The sequence below is a fragment of the Canis lupus genome, chromosome 15 (assembly GCF_003254725.2).
Source record: "Canis lupus dingo isolate Sandy chromosome 15, ASM325472v2, whole genome shotgun sequence".
NCBI classification, from domain to species: domain Eukaryota; kingdom Metazoa; phylum Chordata; class Mammalia; order Carnivora; family Canidae; genus Canis; species Canis lupus.
This window is the reverse complement of record NC_064257.1, coordinates 38,712,453-38,733,118: the sequence shown is the minus strand read 5'-3', so window position 1 is coordinate 38,733,118 and position 20,666 is coordinate 38,712,453. Positions and strand designations below refer to the sequence as shown.

General features: G+C 37.4%; 1 protein-coding gene and 1 pseudogene across 14 annotated transcripts in view; both read left to right on the top strand.

Annotated features, from left to right (window-relative positions):
* ANKS1B (ankyrin repeat and sterile alpha motif domain containing 1B) overlaps positions 1 to 20,666 on the top strand; it is a 1,053,015-nt gene that overhangs the window by 484,871 nt on the left and 547,478 nt on the right. The gene's annotated exons all lie outside the window — the stretch shown is intronic.
* LOC125752517 (regucalcin-like) lies at positions 9,724 to 15,710 on the top strand (annotated as a pseudogene).

Sequence of the window (20,666 nt, the reverse complement as noted above, 5' to 3'; positions counted from 1 at the left end):
GGCAGGATATATTCAGGGTCCTAAAGGAGAAGAACATGCAGGCAAGAATACTTTATCCAGCAAGGTTCTCATTCAAAATGGAAGGAGAGGGATCCCTGGGTGGCGCAGCGGTTTGGCGCCTGCCTTTGGCCCAGGGCGCGATCCTGGAGACCCGGGATCGAATCCCACATCGGGCTCCCGGTGCATGGAGCCTGCTTCTCCCTCTGCCTGTGTCTCTGCCTCTCTCTCTCTGTGACTATCATAAATAAATAAAAATTTAAAAAAAAAAAAAACAAAAAAACAAAATGGAAGGAGAGATAAAGAGCTTCCAAGACAGGCAGCAACTAAAAGAATATGTGACCTCCAAACCAGCTCTGCAAGAAATTTTAAGGGGGACTCTTAAAATTCCCCTTTAAGAAGAAGTTCAGTGGAACAGTCCACAAAAACAAGGACTGAATAGATATCATGATGACACTAAACTCATATCTCTCAATAGTAACTCTGAATGTGAACAGGCTTAATGACCCCATCAAAAGGCGCGCAGGGTTTCAGACTGGATAAAAAAGCAGGACCCATCTATTTGCTGTCTACAAGAGACTCATTTTAGACAGAAGGACACCTACAGCCTGAAAATAAAAGGTTGGAGAACCATGTACCATTCAAATGGTCCTCAAAAGAAAGCAGGGGTAGCCATCCTTATATCAGATAAACTAAAATTTACCCCAAAGACTGTAGTGAGAGATGAAGAGGGACACTATATCATACTTCAAGGATCTATTCAACAAGAGGACTTAACAATCCTCAATATATATGCCCCGAATGTGGGAGCTGCCAAATATATCAATCGATTATTAACCAAAGTGAAGAAATACTTAGATAATAATACACTTATACTTGGTGACTTCAATGTAGCTCTTTCTATACTCAATAGGTCTTCTAAGCACAACATCTCCAAAGAAACGAGAGCTTTAAATGATACACTGGCCCAGATGGATTTCACAGATATCTACAGAACTTTACATCCAAACTCAACTGAATACACATTCTTCTCAAGCGCACATGGAACTTTCTCCAGAATAGACCACATATTGGGTCACAAATCGGGTCTGAACCGATACCAAAAGATTGGGATTGTCCCCTGCATATTCTCAGACCATAATGCCTTGAAATTAGAACTAAATCACAACAAGAAGTTTGGAAGGACCTCAAACACGTGGAGGTTAAGGACCATCCTGCTAAAAGATAAAAGGGTCAACCAGGAAATTAAGGAAGAATTAAAAAGATTCATGGAAACTAATGAGAATGAAGATACAACCATTCACAATCTTTGGGATGCAGCAAAAGCAGTCCTAAGGGGAAAATACATCGCAATACAAGCATCCATTCAAAAACTGGAAAGAACTCAAATACAGAAGCTAACCTTACACATAAAGGAGCTAGAGAAAAAACAGAAAATAGATCCTACACCCAAGAGAAGAAGGGAGTTAATAAAGATTCGAGCAGAACTCAACGAAATCGAGACCAGAAGAACTGTGGAACAGATCAACAGAACCAGGAGTTGGTTCTTTGAAAGAATTAATAAGATAGATAAACCATTAGCCAGCCTTATTAAAAAGAAGAGAGAGAAGACTCAAATTAATAAAATCATGAATGAGAAAGGAGAGATCACTACCAACACCAAGGAAATACAAACGATTTTAAAAACATATTATGAACAGCTATACGCCAATAAATTAGGCAATCTAGAAGAAATGGACGCATTCCTGGAAAGCCACAAACTACCAAAACTGGAACAGGAAGAAATAGAAAACCTGAACAGGCCAATAACCAGGGAGGAAATTGAAGCAGTCATCAAAAACCTCCCAAGACACAAGAGTCCAGGGCCAGATGGCTTCCCAGGGGAATTTTATCAAACGTTTAAAGAAGAAACCATACCTATTCTCCTAAAGCTGTTTGGAAAGATAGAAAGAGATGGAGTACTTCCAAATTCGTTCTATGAGGCCAGCATCACCTTAATTCCAAAACCAGACAAAGACCCCACCAAAAAGGAGAATTACAGACCAATATCCCTGATGAACATGGATGCAAAAATTCTCAACAAGATACTGGCCAATAGGATCCAACAGTACGTTAAGAAAATTATTCACCATGACCAAGTAGGATTTATCCCTGGGACACAAGGCTGGTTCAACACCCGTAAAACAATCAATGTGATTCATCATATCAGCAAGAGAAAAACCAAGAACCATATGATCCTCTCATTGGATGCAGAGAAAGCATTTGACAAAATACAGCATCCATTCCTGATCAAAACTCTTCAGAGTGTAGGGATAGAGGGAACATTCCTCGACATCTTAAAAGCCATCTATGAAAAGCCCACAGCAAATATCATTCTCAATGGGGAAGCACTCGGAGCCTTTCCCCTAAGATCAGGAACAAGACAGGGATGTCCACTCTCACCACTGCTGTTCAACATAGTACTGAAAGTCCTAGCCTCAGCAATCAGACAACAAAAAGACATTAAAGGCATTCAAATTGGCAAAGAAGAAGTCAAACTCTCCCTCTTCGCCGATGACATGATACTCTACATAGAAAACCCAAAAGTCTCCACCCCAAGATTGCTAGAACTCATACAGCAATACGGTAGCGTGGCAGGATACAAAATCAATGCCCAGAAGTCAGTGGCATTTCTATACACTAACAATGAGACTAAAGAAAGAGAAATTAAGGAGTCAATCCCATTTACAATTGCACCCAAAAGCATAAGATACCTAGGAATAAACCTAACCAAAGATGTAAAGGATCTATACCCTCAAAACTATAGAACACTTCTGAAAGAAATTGAGGAAGACACAAAGAGATGGAAAAATATTCCATGCTCATGGATTGGCAGAATTAATATTGTGAAAATGTCAATGTTACCCAGGGCAATATACACGTTTAATGCAATCCCTATCAAAATACCATGGACTTTCTTCAGAGAGTTAGAACAAATTATTTTAAGATTTGTGTGGAATCAGAAAAGACCCCGAATAGCCAGGGGAATTTTAAAAAAGAAAACCATAGCTGGGGGCATCACAATGCCAGATTTCAGGTTGTACTACAAAGCTGTGGTCATCAAGACAGTGTGGTACTGGCACAAAAACAGACATATAGATCAGTGGAACAGAATAGAGAATCCAGAAGTGGACCCTGAACTTTATGGGCAACTAATATTCGATAAAGGAGGAAAGACTATCCATTGGAAGAAAGACAGTCTTTTCAATAAATGGTGCTGGATAAATTGGACATCCACATGCAGAAGAATGAAACTAGACCACTCTCTTTCACCATACACAAAGATAAACTCAAAATGGATGAAAGATCTAAATGTGAGACAAGATTCCATCAAAATCCTAGAGAAGAACACAGGCAACACCCTTTTTGAACTCGGCCATAGTAACTTCTTGCAAGATACATCCACAAAGGCAAAAGAAACAAAAGCAAAAATGAACTATTGGGACTTCATCAAGATAAGAAGCTTTTGCACAGCTAAGGATACAGTCAACAAAACTCAAAGACAACCTACAGAATGGGAGAAGATATTTGCAAATGACATATCAGATAAAGGGCTAGTTTCCAAGATCTATAAAGAACTTATCAAACTCAACACCAAAGAAACAAACAATCCAATCATGAAATGGGCAAAAGACATGAAGAGAAATCTCACAGAGGAAGACATAGACATGGCCAACATGCACATGAGAAAATGTTCTGCATCACTTGCCATCAGGGAAATACAAATCAAAACCACAATGAGATACCACCTCACACCAGTGAGAATGGGGAAAATTAACAAGGCAGGAAACAACAAATGTTGGAGAGGATGCGGAGAAAAGGGAACCCTCATACACTGTTGGTGGGAATGTGAACTGGTGGAGCCACTCTGGAAAACTGTGTGGAGTTTCCTCAAACAGTTAAAAATAGACCTGCCCTACGACCCAGCAATTGCACTGTTGGGGATTTACCCCAAAGATACAAATGCAATGAAACGCCGGGACACCTGCACCCCGATGTTTCTAGCAGCAATGGCCACGATAGCCAAACTGTGGAAGGAGCCTCGGTGTCCATCGAAAGATGAGTGGATAAAGAAGATGTGGCTTATGTATACAATGGAATATTACTCAGCTATTAGAAATGACAAATACCCACCATTTGCTTCAACGTGGATGGAACTGGAGGGTATCATGCTGAGTGAAGTAAGCCAGTCGGAGAAGGACAAACATTATATGTTCTCATTCATTTGGGGAATATAAATAATAGTGAAAGGGAATATAAGGGAAGGGGGAAGAAATGTGTGGGAAATATCCGAAAGGGAGACAGAACGTAAAGACTGCTAACTCTGGGAAACGAACTAGGGGTGGTGGAAGGGGAGGAGGGCGGGGGGTGGGAGTGAATGGGTGACGGGCACTGGGGGTTATTCTGTATGTTAGTAAATTGAACACCAATAAAAAATAAATTAAAAAAATAAAAATAAAAATAAAAAATAAAAAAAAATAAAAATCCTAAAAAAAAAAAAAAAAAAAAAAGAACCTGTATCCTCTGACAAAACTTTTCCCACTATACTGCAACAAGGATTCCAGGCTTTTCCCATGCATTTAATTATTTATTCAACCAATAAATATTTCTTGAGCATCTATTAGGTGTGAGACATATTACTATACATAGATGATACAGTGGGGAACAAATGGACAAAGTCTGCCCTCACTGAGCTAAGAGTCCATCAGAGAAGGCAAACTTTATACCAGCAATTTCAGTAAATCCTAATGAATGTTGTGTTGAGCACATTTAGGCTTAGGCAAACTGTGTGGCAAGAAGATTTATTCTAACTGAGGCAGTCTGGAATTCCTATAAAGGGGGAGTAATATTTTTGTCAAGACCTAAAATCAAGCAGGAGTTATCTGGACAGACAGGAGATGTTCTTTTTCCAAACAGTGGAAAGTTTGGCAAAGATTAAATGAGAATATGGGATATTCAAGGAACTGAAATTGATCCAGGATAGCAGGATCAGAGAGATGAACAAAAGAATGGCAAGTGGTGACAGAAACAAGGTTGGAGAGGGCTGTACAAACCACCTTAAAGAGCCTGGATTTTATTCCTAGGGTAAAGGGTAGTTTCTGCACTGCATAAAAAGCCTGTCCAGAGGAGAGTTTTTGGTGACTCCTCAAAAACTACTCTAAAACCTGACTCTGCTTATCCCAGGGAGGGAATAGTTACTTTATTTTTTTTTTTTAACTCCTCACAAAGAGGAGTATAGGTTTGCTGTGGCCATAGCGGGAAACCACCCAAGGTTTTAAGCAGCAGAACAAGATGTGATTTGCATTTTTCCTTGCTCCTTCTAGGTGTGCTGAGGCTTCTCTGAGAGGGGTCAAGACAGGGTAAGTGGGACTTGGCCTAGGTGAGTCGGGGGCAGCTTAGATCAGAGCTGTAGCTCTGGGGAAGAAGAGAAGTGAGAGATGTTTAAGACCTAGAATTGATAGGACTTATGGTTGACTGTGGAAGCTGGAGGGGAAGGGGACAGGAGGAGACAGGGATGCTCACCACAGGAGCCTCCGGTACAATACCTAAGACTTCAGTGTTGAGAAAAAGCTATTGGAATTATTCCATGGTGGGAGGACACCCACGTCAGCTGAAATACGGGACGCAATAAAAGCATTTAAAAGCTCTTTGGGGCCAGGTGGCATGTCATTACACTTAAAGTAATGGTTCTTTTTCTTTCTTTGCTGGAAAAGCTGCATCCCTTTGATACTTTCATTTACTTCCTAGGCTGTTGTGTATTTCCACTTGGCTAAATTTGTTCTACAGGGACATTAGTTGTTACCTGACTTTAGTTTTAATTTGAAAGGGCGGGGGGAGGACTGTAATTATGAAGACTGGGCACCTGATTCATTTCCTTGGGTGGCATCATGATTCACTCTCATTAAAGTAGTTTTGCTGTGCAATGTCTGATTCCTTATCGGTTCTGAATTTTCTCTGCCCTGTATGAACAATAAGATAAGTTTCTCTCATGGGTCATTCAGTGCTCTTCATCTCTACTATGAGTCAGATGTTTTGCATTTCAAAACATTATCCTGCCTACAATTTCCCTCTTTATAAATTATGCAGAACACTTCTACCAACAACAGATTCTCATTTACTGACTTTTTAGATTTGTATCTTATAAAACATGTTCTAGTTGTTTTGCTCTAACTTAGTGAGAAATTTTATGGTCAACAGTAAGGTACCATTCAGCAGTAAGGTACCATTCTATTTGTTTTATCATCATTGTCTAAATATCAAGGTGCCTCATTAGATAAAGATACAAGCATCTGTAAGTAAACTCAAATACTGATGATTAAGTCATGTGAAAATCCTTGCCTTGATCCTGTGTCTGCATCTAGTTACAGATTTCCTCCCTTTCACACTCAGCCTCTCAGAGTTGTCTATGCTTCCTGGACTTGCTTTCTTATCTCTTGGTGACTCCTCAAAAACTACTCCACAATCCCACTGAAATCTGTTAGGTCCCCTCAGGATGGTCTCTTTCTAAATATCATGGACAAAGCCTTTATCTTACTTGACCAATCTGCTGCACTTAGCTTGTGAAACATTGTCTGCATGTGGCTCTGTGACACCGCACTTTCTTGGTTGTCCTTCTACTGCTCTGGCCTCCATCTTGGTCTCCCTTTGTGAGTACCCCATGTGTGCCCACTCATACAAGGTTGCTATTCTTCAGGGTTCTAGATGAGTTTCTCTTCCCTTTCTCTGCAAACTGCTTCTGGATGATCTCAGCCACTTACATGGCTTTATTTTTCAATCATATGCTGATGTTGCTCATAGTTTTATCTCCAGCCCAAACTTGAGTTCAAAAACTTCTAAATTCATCTTTCTCCTTGATCTCTGCACTTAGACAGTCCACAGACACTTGAAAGTCAACATGTCTCTGTTAAGTTTCCCAGGGCTGCCACAAAACAGTATCACAAACTTGGTGGCTTGAAACAATAGAACTTTATTTTCTCAGGTTCTGAATCCTACAGGTTTGAAATCAAGTTGTCAGCAGGGTCATGCTACCTCTGAAGGTTCTCAGGAAGATCCTTTCTTTCCTTGGCAGGTTCCGGGTGTTGTTTAGCTTATGGCAGCCTGACTCCAGTCTGTCCTCATCTCCTCATGCCTTCCCTGTGTTGCTATGCCTTTTCCTCTTGTAAACATACCAGTCATTGGATGGGGGAACCCACCCTAAGTGTCTTTATTTGTTTTGTTTTGTATCATAAGCTTCATGATTATAGAGATTATGCTTTTCCACTGTAATCTCCATCACCTAGTACAGTGTCAGTAAATGAATTTTTGCCTAATGTTTATTTAAGAGTAGGATAAAGGAAAGAAGTAAAGCAATTAATCAACAAGAAGTAGGGGTGCCTGAGTGGCTCAGTTGTTTAAGCATCTGCCTTCTGCTCAAGTCATGATCCCAGGGTCCTGGGATCAAGCCTAGCATTGAGCCCCACTTCGAGCCCTTCATCAGGCTTCCTGCTCAGTGGGGAGTATGCTTCTCCCTCTCCCAGCTCCTGCTCTCTCTTGTTCTCTCTCTCTTTCTCTCAAATACATAAATCAATTAATTAAAAACAAACAAGAACTAATCCAAAAAATGATAAGCAAGCCAAAGTAAGTTTAGGTGTGAATTTTTAAAATATGGCCAAATGTAATTTTTTCTAGTCAATGTACTAACAATACATTTAAGAATTAATCAAACCTGGGGTGCCTGAGTGGCTTAGTTGCATGTTTGACTTCAGCTGGGGTCATGATCCCAGCCCCCTGCTCAGTGAAAGCCTGCTTCTCCCTCTTCCTCTTCCTGCCACTCCCCTTGCTTGTGTTCTCTCTCTTTCTCTCTGTCAAAATAAAAAAAATAAATAAATAAAAATAAAAATAAAGAGTCAAACCTTATTTTAAGCTCATTCAAAACTTTCTTCTATATTCTAGCAAAAATCCTGTGGTTCCCACAGATGCTAGAAAATACAATTTTATTTCCCACTGCCTATTTTTATAACTGGATCCTTTCACTCTTCTTTATTAATGAAAGAGTATCACAGGATGTGATATTGTTTCCTAAATATTTCTTAAACACATCTCCAAAAAGGACAAAGTTAAGCAATCATTAGCAATCTAATTACAAAAAAAAGGAAAATTAAAAGAAAGAAAAAAAACCTTTATATTCTAACCTTTATATTCTAACAAAATGTCTCCAGATGTCAGCCTGAAAGAATGAAAGCACCATTTGTAATTTATATCTTCTTACTTTTAAAACATTTAGGCGTCCTTACATATATCTGGTATTAGCCCTGACTATTTAGGCAACCAAGAGGTTAAAAATATAAAAATAAATTTTCTCCCGTGGGAGAATCTGTGGTAGACCCCTGTGCTTGTAATTATTGAAAATGCCCTAGGTTCAACTAAATCAGACTAAGTTGTATAGGTATTGATGAGTAGTAAAGCGGGAAGTGCCTCACTCTCCCTCAGCATTCATTATGTAGGCAAATAAGGATTGCTCTAGGGAGTTAATTGTATTCCTTACAAGAAGGCAAGTCCTTAAAAGAAATTATTTCTTGGTATTTTGCTCTACTTTGCTTTAGTGCTACTTAATGGTATTAAATTCACACAACTTTCAGAACACATAATTATAATATTCACTAATTAAACAGAAAAAGTCAACCAAATTAGATTTAGTTAGGAAAATGTCTTGGCATAACCCAGTGGGTCTGCTTAGATTTATTGTCACTAAATTATCCCAAGTAGACATTAGCATTCACAGCTTAGTATTTATTATTCTTCTTCTATTTTTACTTCATTTTGACAAATTCAAGGCAGAGGATTCTAGGTTTACTGCATTGTATGGGGGCCTCTAGGTACTTATGTAACTACTTCTAAGGCCTTATGTAGCAATTTTCTTCACTCAACAGGATTCATTTATGAATTCTGAGTAATTTTAGAGTAATTAAAACAGTGTCCTTCATTTTAGCAACAAAAGTTATCATTTTCAATTAGATTTTTATAGGCAAATAATCACCATTATTACTAAGAAGTGTTCTACATATTTTAGATATATTAACTCATTTAATCCTTAAAACAGTAGTATCTAGGTACGTACTATTGTCACCTGTGATTTACAGATGGGGAACTAAACCACGGAGCCTTTAATTGACTTGCCTACATGTATTTGGCTAGAAGAGAGTGGAACAGGAAATTGCTTCCATACTTTCTGACTCAGGGTCTGTGCTCTTAATCACTATGTTATCCTGCCTATCAGTAATCTTATTATATCATGTTTGAATATACTTTAAAAATACACACCACTTTTGCTAATTATAATTGTTATTAATTTGTATAAACTTGATCCCTTATTTCGGAGTTCTTGAGACTATAACTAAATCTAAAGAAACAACTTTTCTTTCTGATTTCCCCCAATGCTGGCAGTATCTGAGTATATTTAGGAAGGAAGGAACTGCTAGTTAAACTTCTTTTTCCTTTATTCAGCCAGTATTTATAAAGCACTTATTTTTTTAAATTTGTTTATTTATTCATGAGAGACAAATGGAGAGGCAGAGACACAGGCAGAAGGAGGAACAGGCTCCCTGCAGAGAGCCAGATGTGGGACTCGATCCTGGACCACAGGATCATGCCCTGAGCTGAATGCAGACATTCACCCAGGCATCCCTATGGAATACTCCTTTTGCTTTGGTCACTGTTAGGCACTGGGATACAGACATAAAAGTCTTAGTTCTTAACTAAAAGGAATTCAAAGCCCAACAAGTTTTGCTTAATAGAGAGATAAAACAATATATTTCAGCTTGTTGCTTACAGATTGAAGGGAAGGAATGTCTGGTACTTTAAAGAAAGAGATAAGATAATATGGTACCTCTGATGAAATGCTATTGCTTCTATCCATCTCTCTACATTGCATATACCATCTTGATGATGTGCCTTTTGCTTAGAGATATCCCAATAGATTGTCACCAAGTAGACCCTAGAACTGACTCAGGTAGTTATATGTCATGCACCATGTAGGGATTTTTCCCATGTATTAACTTGCTTAATTTATTTCAAATGCTAATTCTCTCTTATAGGTATTATCAACAATTAGTACATGAGGAAACAAAAAAATTAAGTAACTTTCTGTGGTCCGTGGTAATAAATGATAATAAAAAAGAGGATTCAAACTTATTTTGACTTGAAATTTAGAGCTCCTATAGCAGACAGCTAATTTTTTTTTTTTTACTCTTATGTACAGGCCCAAATAAAACTGTGTAATGAAGGTCCAGAATCTACAAGTGCATTCTCTTATTAAAAAAAAAACAAAAAAACAAAAAAAACGAAGGGCACCTGGGTTGCTTCGTCATTTGGCATCTGACTCGATTTCTGCTGAGGTCATGATCTCAGAGTCATGAGATGGAGTCCCACATCAGGCTCCCACTGGGTGTGGAGCCTGTTTGAAATTCTCTCTCTCCCTCTGCCCCTCCCGCTGCTCATGCACTCTCTCTCACTCTCTCTCTCTCTCAAATAAATCTTTTTAAAAATGAAATTAAACTTAAAATCTTTAATTTAGAATAAATGTTTCCATTGTTATATAAGAAATCACCCCAAACTTTACTAGGTTAAAACTATGGAAATTATTATATTATAGTTTCAGGACAGGCTTCTCTGGTTGGTATTGTTTCAGAGCTCTTATGCAGTTGCAGTTATATGGTAACTGGTACTAAAACAGTGTGGGGCTGAAGAAGCTAGAAACTGGCCATGTAACTCTCTTTTAGGTAGTCCCTGAGCTTCTCCATGACATCTCCCTGTATAGACTAGCTTGAGTTCCCTTAAGGCATGTTAGTCCCAGGGCAGTTGGACTATGTACATGGCAATGCAGAGTTCCATTGCTAGTGTTCCAGATGCAAGTGGAGGTAATATTTTCTTTTTGACTTAATCTCAGAAGTCATCTGAGATCTCTCCTGCCATACTCTATTGGTTACAAGTGAGGCACAAATCTACCCAGATTTAGTGGGAGGGGAATTAGATTCTACTTTATGATGGGAGAATGGCAAGATTCTAGATGAACATGTGAGGTAGAGGATAATAGCTATGGCTATCTCTATAAAATACAATCTTCCACAGTCTACCCTCTAACTCAACAATTCACACCCTTCTCACAGGTAAAATATGCTCAACTCTTCCTAAAATCCCTCAAAAGTTGCATACCATTTAGCATTAGTCTCAGGTTGAGGTTCATCATCTAAATTAGGTCTAGATAGAGTTGACTCTCCTTAAGTAAGATATCTTAAACAAAGCACTTACAGTACCATTCCTCTTGGTCAGGTCTTGTGAACTAAAGAGACAGATTATCTGCCACCCACATGTCTATAATATAATGGTCAGATATGCGTGGATTAACCACAGTAGACACTTCCATTTTAAAAAGATGGAAAGGTCATCAGTTTGTAGAAATTCTGAATTCCAGCCAGATTCATGTTGCCTGTTCTGTGAATAGGGCTTAGGTCTGCTCTCTGAGAGTTGTTCTGATGGCTTTTGGCTCTGCCCTCTGAGTCATTCTTTTTTATAAGTGATCTCTGTATAAAAATAAATAATCTTCTCAGTTTGATTCTTGCCCATACTAGTTCTAGGGTCCAAAGACTTTCTTAAATTTTGCACTGTCCCTATTCCTTTTATTTTTAAAATGACAATGGATATCTGAAAATAAATACAGTTTTACTTCCACGAGACTGTGGTCAATCTCAGATACTTGTAGAAACACAAAGGGAAAATGTCAGTGGCAATCTACTTTATTGACCACTAAAGCTTATTAGTTTACTAGTTAGAATAACTATGCAATACCAGCAGAGAAATATGTCCTTTTTAAAAGTTAAAAGTTATATTTTCAAGGTTGGTCTTTAAGGAATCTCAGAATTATTATGGCACTTTAAGAGAAGATGAGTTTTCTGTCAAACACATGAGAGTAGACTTTTCTGATTGTTTTAAAAGCTGTCCATAAAAAGAAATGAAGCAGGTGTTTTAAAACTTACTCTTTTATGAAAATGTCATAATGCTCATACTATAACCTTCTGTGATTTTTAAAAATCAGTATTTAATCAACATGCTAATAGTATTTCAAATAAAAAATTACTTGTTGTAAATATTTTTTCAATTGTGATCAGTCCTAATAAGCTTTATTATAGAAAAATTGATTTAGTTTGCCCAGGATTTTCTTGGTTTCAAACTGAAAATTCTGTGTTCTAGGAATGTCATCCCAACCACAGGTCACTTAAACACATATTGCCATAAATACACAAATACAAAACCAAACCAAAAATAAGACTATGAATATGACTCATAAATTTTCAAATTTAAGTCAAAGGGGGAGGAATTAGATTAATTATATTGATTATAAGAGTATGATGTTTGTAAAAAGTCTCTTTAAAAGAAAAAAATTCAGGAGTGCCTGGGTGGCTCAGTCAGTTAAATGTCAGCCTTCAACTCAGGTAATGATCCCAGGGTCCTGGGGTTGAGCCCCATGTTAGGCTCCCTGCTCAGTGTGGAGCTTCCTTCTCTCCCTCTTTCTCTGCTGCTCCCCCTGCTTTTGCTCTGTTTGTCTGTCAAATAAATAAATAAAAGCTTTGAAAAAAAGAAAAGAAAAAAATTCAGTGCTGCTTAACAATATTTTGATATAATAATAATCAAAAATTACCTTAATAATAAAGATATTTCTGTAAAAATTCTTCATAGTCAAATATACTTAGAAGATAATTTTGGGAAATAACTGGTCATTTGTAGACTTTGTGCAATTAGGTTATTTTATTGAACTCACCTGTTTTTATTAGGGTGAGTAAAGTAATATAAATTCTGAAAGGGGAGGAAATGTAAATAAAGATGATAATACATAAATAGATACATAGGCACAAATTATACACATATTGTTGTTAAAACAGTGTTCTCAAACTTTAATGTGTATACAAGTCACTTGAGTATCTTGTTAAAAAATATTCTGACTTATTTGTTCTGGGCTGGGGCCTGAAACCACATTTATAACAAGCTTCTGGGTGACACTGATAATGATGGTCCATAGTTCACATTTCAAGTAGCAAGATAATTAGAAGCCAGAGATATTAATAACCTAATTATTTAACCTAGAAGAAATGGGTAAATTTCTATAAACATACAATCTTCCAAAATGAATTCAGGAAGAAATAGAAAATTAGGACAGACCAATGACTAGTAATGAATTTGAGTTGGTAATCAAAAAAACTCCCAATAAACAAGAGTCCAGGACCAGATGGCTTCACAAGTGAATTCTATCAAACATTTAAAAAAGAGTTAATACTGGAGCACCTGGGGGTTCAGTTGGTTAGGCATCCAACTTTTGATTTCAGCTTACATCATGATCTCAGGGTTGAGAGGATGGAGCCTTGGCGACAAGCTCTGTGCTGGCTGAGGAGCCTGCTTAGGATTCTGTCTCTCCCTCTCCCCCTCTTCCCTGCTGTCCATGTGCTCTCTCCCTCAAGACAGAAAGAGGAAAGAAAGAAGAAAGAAAGAAGAAAGAAAGAAAGAAAGAAAGAAAGAAAGAAAGAAAGAAGAAAGAAAGAAAAGAAAGAAAGAAAGAAGAGAAAGAAAGAAAGAAGAGAAAGAAAGAAGAAACAAAGAAACAAAGAAACAAAGAAAGAAAGAATTCAAGCCAGCTCTCTGAGGGTCACTAGTACCAAGATCTTCCCATGACAATGTCCTCCATTAAGATTGAGTATGTTTTCCCAGAGAACTGCCAGTGCCTTGTTTCCAGTGTGGAAGGAGGCATCCACCTCTCTGATCTTTGTAGATATTTCTGCAAAAAAGGTTTGCCAGTAGGATTTGCTCAGCAAGTGAGTGCAGCAAGTGACCATGGATTCCCCCATCAGCTCTGTGACCCTTCACCAGGCAGGAGGTTATGTTGCCACCATTGGAACAAAGTTCTGTGCTTTGAACTGGGAAGATCAGTTAACAGTTGTCCTGGCCACAGTAGATAAGAGAAAAACAATCAGTTCAATGATGGGAAGCTGGATCCCACTGGGAGATACTTTGCTGGCACCATGCTTGAGGAAATGATGCCAGCAGTTCTGGAGCAACACCAGGGGTTCCTGTACTCCCTTTTTCTGACCACCACGCAGTAGAGCACTTTGACCAGGTAGACATCTACAGTGATTTGGATTGGTCCCTGGATCACAAAATCATCTATTACATTGACAGCCATTGACTATGGCCTGCAAACAGGAAAGCTCTCCAACTGCAGACATGCTTACAAGCTGGAGAAAGAACAAATTCCAGATGGAATGTGTATTGATGCTGAGGGGGAGCTCTGGGTTGCCTGTTACAATGGAGGAAGAGTGATTCTTTTAGATCCTAAGACAGGGAAAAGACTTCAAACTGTGAAGTTGCCTGTTCATAAAACAACTTCATGCTGCTTCAGAGGGAAGGACTAGTCTAAAATGTGTGTGACCTGTGTCCAAGGTTGAATTGACCTAAAGGGTCTTCTGCAACAGCCTAAAGCTGGTGGAGTTTTCAAGATAACTGGCCTAGGGGTCAAAGGAGTTCCTCCCTAGCCCTATGCAGGATGAGTGGCCTTCTTTCCTACTAGAGGAACTTTTGAAGGCATGTAGAAAATTCTAGAAATGAAATTTCAATCTAGTTGCAAAAAATTAAAGAAATATTAAGAGGGTTACATTTTTATTTACAACTTTTAAAAGGTAGAGCATATAAGTAAGGGGTGGCAGGTAGTTTTGATAATATACTACAAGGCCTTCTGCAAAGGTGTTATAGAAGCTGGTTGTCAACCAGCTTACTAGAAGGGGAGAGATAGGGACCATATCTGTTCTGCATTCCATGCTTATTACACATAAAGCTTCAAATACCCTAATAAATGAGTGGTGAAAAAATAATTTAAAAAATTTAAAAGTTAATACCCATTCTTCTAAAACTACTCCAAAAATAGAATAGGAAGGAAAACTTCCAAGTGCATTTCTGTGAGGCCAGCATTATTCTGATACCAAAATCAGATAAACACTATAAAAAAGAAAACTACAGGCCAGTATCTCTGATGAACATAGATGCACAAATCATCAACAAATTTGGTTTTGGCAAACCAAATTCACCAATACCTTAAAAAAAATCATTCACCAAAATCAAGTAGAATTTCTTCCAGTGACGCAAGGGTGGTTCAGTTTTTGCAAATCAATCAGTGTGATGCATCACATAAAAAGAGGAAAGATAAAAACCATATGATCACCCTAACAATGCAGAGAAAGCATTTGACAAAGTAAAACATCCATTTATGATGAAAAACTTTCAACAAAGCGGATTTAGAGAGAACATACCTCAACATAATAAGGCCATATACAAAAAACTCACAGCTAATATTATCCTCAATGGTGAAAACCTGAGAGCTTTTCCTCTAAGATCAGGAACAAGACAAGGGTGTTCACTCTCAGTATTTTTATGCAACATAGTACTGGAAATCCCAGCTGCAGCAATCTGACATGAAAAAGTGATAAAAGGCATCCAAATTGATAAGGAAGAAGTAAAACTGAATATTAAAGAGGATCCTCTGAATGGAGAGAGAACGCAAAAGTAACAAAGACCAGAAAGGAACAGAAACAATCTATAAGAACAGCAATGTTACAGGTAATACAATGGCACTAACTTCATATCTTTCAATAATTACTCTGAATGCAAATGGACTAAGTGCTCCAATCAAAAGACAATAGGGTATCAGAACGGATAAAAAACAAGACCCATCAATATGCTGCTTACAAGAGACTAATTTTAGACCCAAAGGCATCTTCAGATTGAATGTGAGGAGGTGAAGAACCATTTTTCATTACAATCAAAAGAAAGCTGGAGTACCCAGGCTTATATAAGAAAAATTAGATTTTAAACCAAAGACTATTATAAGATATGAAGAACATTATATCATAATAAAAGGGTCTATCCAACAAGATCTAACAATTGTAAATATTTATGTCCCTAATGTTGGAGCAGCCAAATATATAAACCAATTAATAACAAAATTTTAAAAACTCATTGGTAATAATACAATAATAGTAGGAGACATTAATACCCTACTCATAGTAGTGGACAGATCATCTGAGCAGAAGGAGAAACAAGAAATACGTGTTTTGAATGACACACTGGACCAGCTGGATTTCACAGATATGTTTAGAGCATTTCATCCTAAAGCAGCAAAATACACATATTTGTCCAATGCCATGGAATATTCTTCAGAATAGATCACATACTAGGTCACAAATAAGGTCTCAACTGATATAAAAAGACTGAGATTATACCATGCATATTTTTAGACCACAATGCTTTAAAGCTTGAAGTCAACTACGAGAAAAAATTTGGAAGGACCACAAACACATGGAAGTTAAAGTGCATCCTACTAAAGAATGAATGGGTCAGCCAAGAAATTAAAGAATTTAAAAAAATACATGGAAGCAAATGATAATGAAACATGACAGTTCAGAACCTTTGGAATGCAGCAAAGGTGGTCCTCAGAGGCAAGTATATAGCAATATAGGCCTTTCTCAAGAAACAAGAAAAGTCTCAAATATGCAACCTAACATTACACCTAAAGGAACTGGAAAAAGAACAGCAAATAGAGCCTAAATCCAGCAGGAGAAAAGAAATAATAAAGATTAGAGCAGAAATCAATGACATAGAAAAATTAAAAAAAAAAAAACAGAATGGATCAACGAAACTAGGACCTGGTTCTTTGAAGAATTAAAAAGATCAATAAACCATTAACCAGACTTCTCAAAAAGAAAAGATAAAGGACCCAAATTAATAAAATGAATGAAAGAGGAGAGATCACAACCAACACCAAAGAAATACAAATATGAGAGAATATTATGAGCAACTATATGCCAACAGATTAAGCAATCTAGAAGAAATGGATGCATTCCTAGAAACTCATAAACTATCAAAACTGAATCAGGAAGAAATAGAAAACCTGAACAGACCCATAACCAGCAAGGAAATGGAAGCAATCATCAAAAATCTCCCAACTAACAAGAGGCCAGGGCCAGATGGCTTCCCAGGGGAATTCTACCAAATATTTAAAGAAGAATTAATACCTATTCTTCTGAAACTGTTTCAAAAAATAGAAGTGGAAGGAAAACTTCCAAACTCTTTCTATGAGGCCAGCATTACCTTGATCCCAGGACCCCACCAAAAAGAAGAATTACAGATCAATATCCCTGATGATCATGGATGCCAAAATTCTCACCGAGATGTAGCCAGTAGGATCCAAGAGTACATGAAAAGGATTATTCACCATGAACAAGTAGGATTCATTCTTGGGCTGCAAGGAAGTTCAACATCAGCAAATCAATCAATGTGACACATCACATTAATAAAAGAAAGGACAAGAACCATATGGTCTTTGCAATAGATGCAGAAAAAGAATTTGACAGGGATGCCTGGGTAGCTCAGCAGTTCAGCATCTGCCTTCACCTCCGGGCGTGATCCTGGGTCTGGGGATTGTGTCCCCACATCAGGCTCCCCACAGGGAATCTGCTTCTCCCTCTATGTCTCTGTCTCTCTCTATGTCTTTCATGAATAAATAAATAAAATCTTTATTAAAAAAAGAAAAAGCATTTGACAAAATGCAGCATCTTTTCTTGATAAAAACTCTCTGCAGTGTAGGGACAGAGGGAATATATCTCAGTATCATAAGAGCCATGTATGAAAAACCCACAGCAAATATTATCCTCGATGGAGAAAAACTTTGAGCTTTTTCCCTGAGATCAAGAACACAACAGGGATGTCCGCTCTCACCACTGTTATTCAATATAGTACTGGAAGTTCTAGTCCCAGCAATCAGACAACAAAAAGAAACAAAATCCATCCAAATTAGCAAAGAAGAAGTCAAACATTCATAATCGGCAGGTGATGTGATACTGTATGTAGAAAACCCAAAATTCTCCACCAGAAAATTGCTAGAACTTTTTACATGAATTCAGCAAAGTCGTAGGAAATAAAACTAATGCAAAAAGTCAGCTGCATTTCTACACTCTAACAATGAGGCAGAAGAAAGAGAATTTATGGGATTGATCCCATTTACAATTACACTAAAAATCATAACATACCTAGGAATAAACCTAACCAAAGAAGTTTATTTCACTCATGAAAGAAATTGAAGAAGACACAAAGAAATGGAAAATGTTCCATGCTCATGGATTGGAAGATTAATTATTATAAATAAATATAAATAAAATATTGTTAAAATGTCTATGCTACCCAAAGCAATCTACACATTCAATGCAATCCCTATCAAAATACCATCAATATTTTTTGCAGAGCTAGAACAAACAATCCAAAAATTTGTGTGGAACCAGAAAAGACCCTGAATACCCAAAAGAATGTTGAAAAAAGAAAAAGCCGGAGGCATCACTTCAAGCTATATTACAAAGCTGTAATCATCAAGACAGTGTGGTACTGGCACAAAACAGACACACAGATTAATGGAACAGAATAGAGAACCCAGAAATGGACCCTCAATCCTATGGCCAACTGATCTTCGACAAGGCAGGAAAGAGTATCTAATAGAAAAAAGACAGTCTGTTCAACAAATGGTGTTGGGAAAATTGGACAGCCACATGTAGAAAAATGAACCTGGACCATTTTCTTATACCATACACAAAAATAGACTCAAAATGGATGAAATACCTAAAGGTGAGACAGGAACCCATCAAAATCCTGGAGGAAAACACAGGTAGCAACTTCTGTGACCTTGGCCTCAACAACTTCTTAGTAGACATGTCTCCAAAGGCAAGGGAAACAAAAGCAAAAATGAACTACTGGGATTTCATCAAGATAAAAGGCTTTTGCACAGCAAAGGAAACAGTCAGCAAAACTAAAAGTCAACCTAGGAATAGGAGAAGATATTTACAAATGTCTTAATAGATAAAGGGCTAGTAATCAAAGTAGCAGAAAACCAATAATCTGATTAAAATGAGCAGAGGACTTGAATAGACATTTTTCCAAAGAAGACATACAGATGACAGACACATGAAAAGATATTCCACATCGCTAATCATCAGCGAAATGCCAAACTCACAATGATATATCACTTCATACCAGTCACAATGGGTAGTATCAAAAAGATAAGAAAAAACAAGTGTTGACAAGGATGTGGAGAAAAGAGAATTCTTGTGCACTGTTGGTGGAGATGTAAATTGATGCAGCCACAATGGAAAAAATTATGGAAGCTCCTCAAAAAGTTAAAAATAGAAGTATGTGATCCAGTAATTCCACCATTGAGTATTTACCCAAAGAAAAGAAAATGCTAATTCAAAAAAGTATCTGCACCCTTCCTTCTGTTTACTGCAGCATTATTTCCAAGATATGGAGGCAGCCCCATTGTCCATCAATAGATGAGTGTATAAAGAAGATGTGATGCACACACAGATATGCACACACACACACACACACAGGAATATTACTCAGCCATAAAAAATAATGAGATCTTACCATTTGCTACAACATGGATGCACCTAGAGGGTAAATACTGTATGTCAATTATATTTTAATCTTTTTAAAAAAAGAATGATATCACAGAGAACAATGACCAGATGCTTTAACCATTTGACACTTCAGCTAATTGAAAGGTTAAATATTACTAAATTGTACACCGGAAACTAATGTGACATTGTGGGTCCACTATAATAAAATTTTTTAAAAGTTAAAGATATATGTGCAGGTTGTATATGTGAGGTGAAGGATGTCCTAGATTAAATGAACAGGTAAACTTTTTTTTTCATCAAAACAATCAATGTGTCCATGATTTAATCACCAACCTGGACCTGGAGTGGATATAGGAATGTGTTTTCTGGACAAACTCTCCAATTAACTAGCTGTGTGCCTTCTTTAAAGCTTTTGCAACTTCATTTTTTAATTTGCCAAATTGAGAGGAGATGTCACCAAGAATTGTTTGTTGAATATCTTCTAAAAGGCATCGTTGTGTAATTTAGTGCTTTGGTCTAAAACAATTTTGATCCTGGCACAATTCACAGTAGGAGAGTAACATATTGCTTGAACCATGCAATTTACTTTGGTAAAGAATATCCCTACGATTACTCACTGTGGTCTGAAGTGTCAGGTGACTTCTTTCTGAGAGGCCCTATTATTGGTATCCTTGCAACTACACAGCAATAATCAGCATTCCTCTTCTCAGCAGAATCTTCTAACAAAATATTTAAACTTCTCAGATCTTAATCATTTCCACAGCCCTCCAAATAAAAGCACAATCTGAACATCCCCAAAGTGAACTTGGAATTAAAAAGGGTACACAACGACCCCTTCAGAATAGTCATTTGTTTGTGATTAACAGGTGTACTCACCTGAGTGTGCACCAGAATCCAGGAGGAAAGTACATAAAAATTCCAGATGTTTGAACTTTATGGTGAGGGATTTAAATCACATTTTAAATGTCATTCTACTGGGGATTCTTTTTTTCACAGCCTCAAAGGTTGGCATGGAATTGTTTTTTCATGTGTTAAGTTCTGATGTCTGTGGTCATAATTGAGTCATTAAAGAGAGGATTTTCTATTGACCAAAACACTGAAGTTCAGAAGTTTATTTTTATACAGCAAGTGGTTTGACAATTCATGGATTCA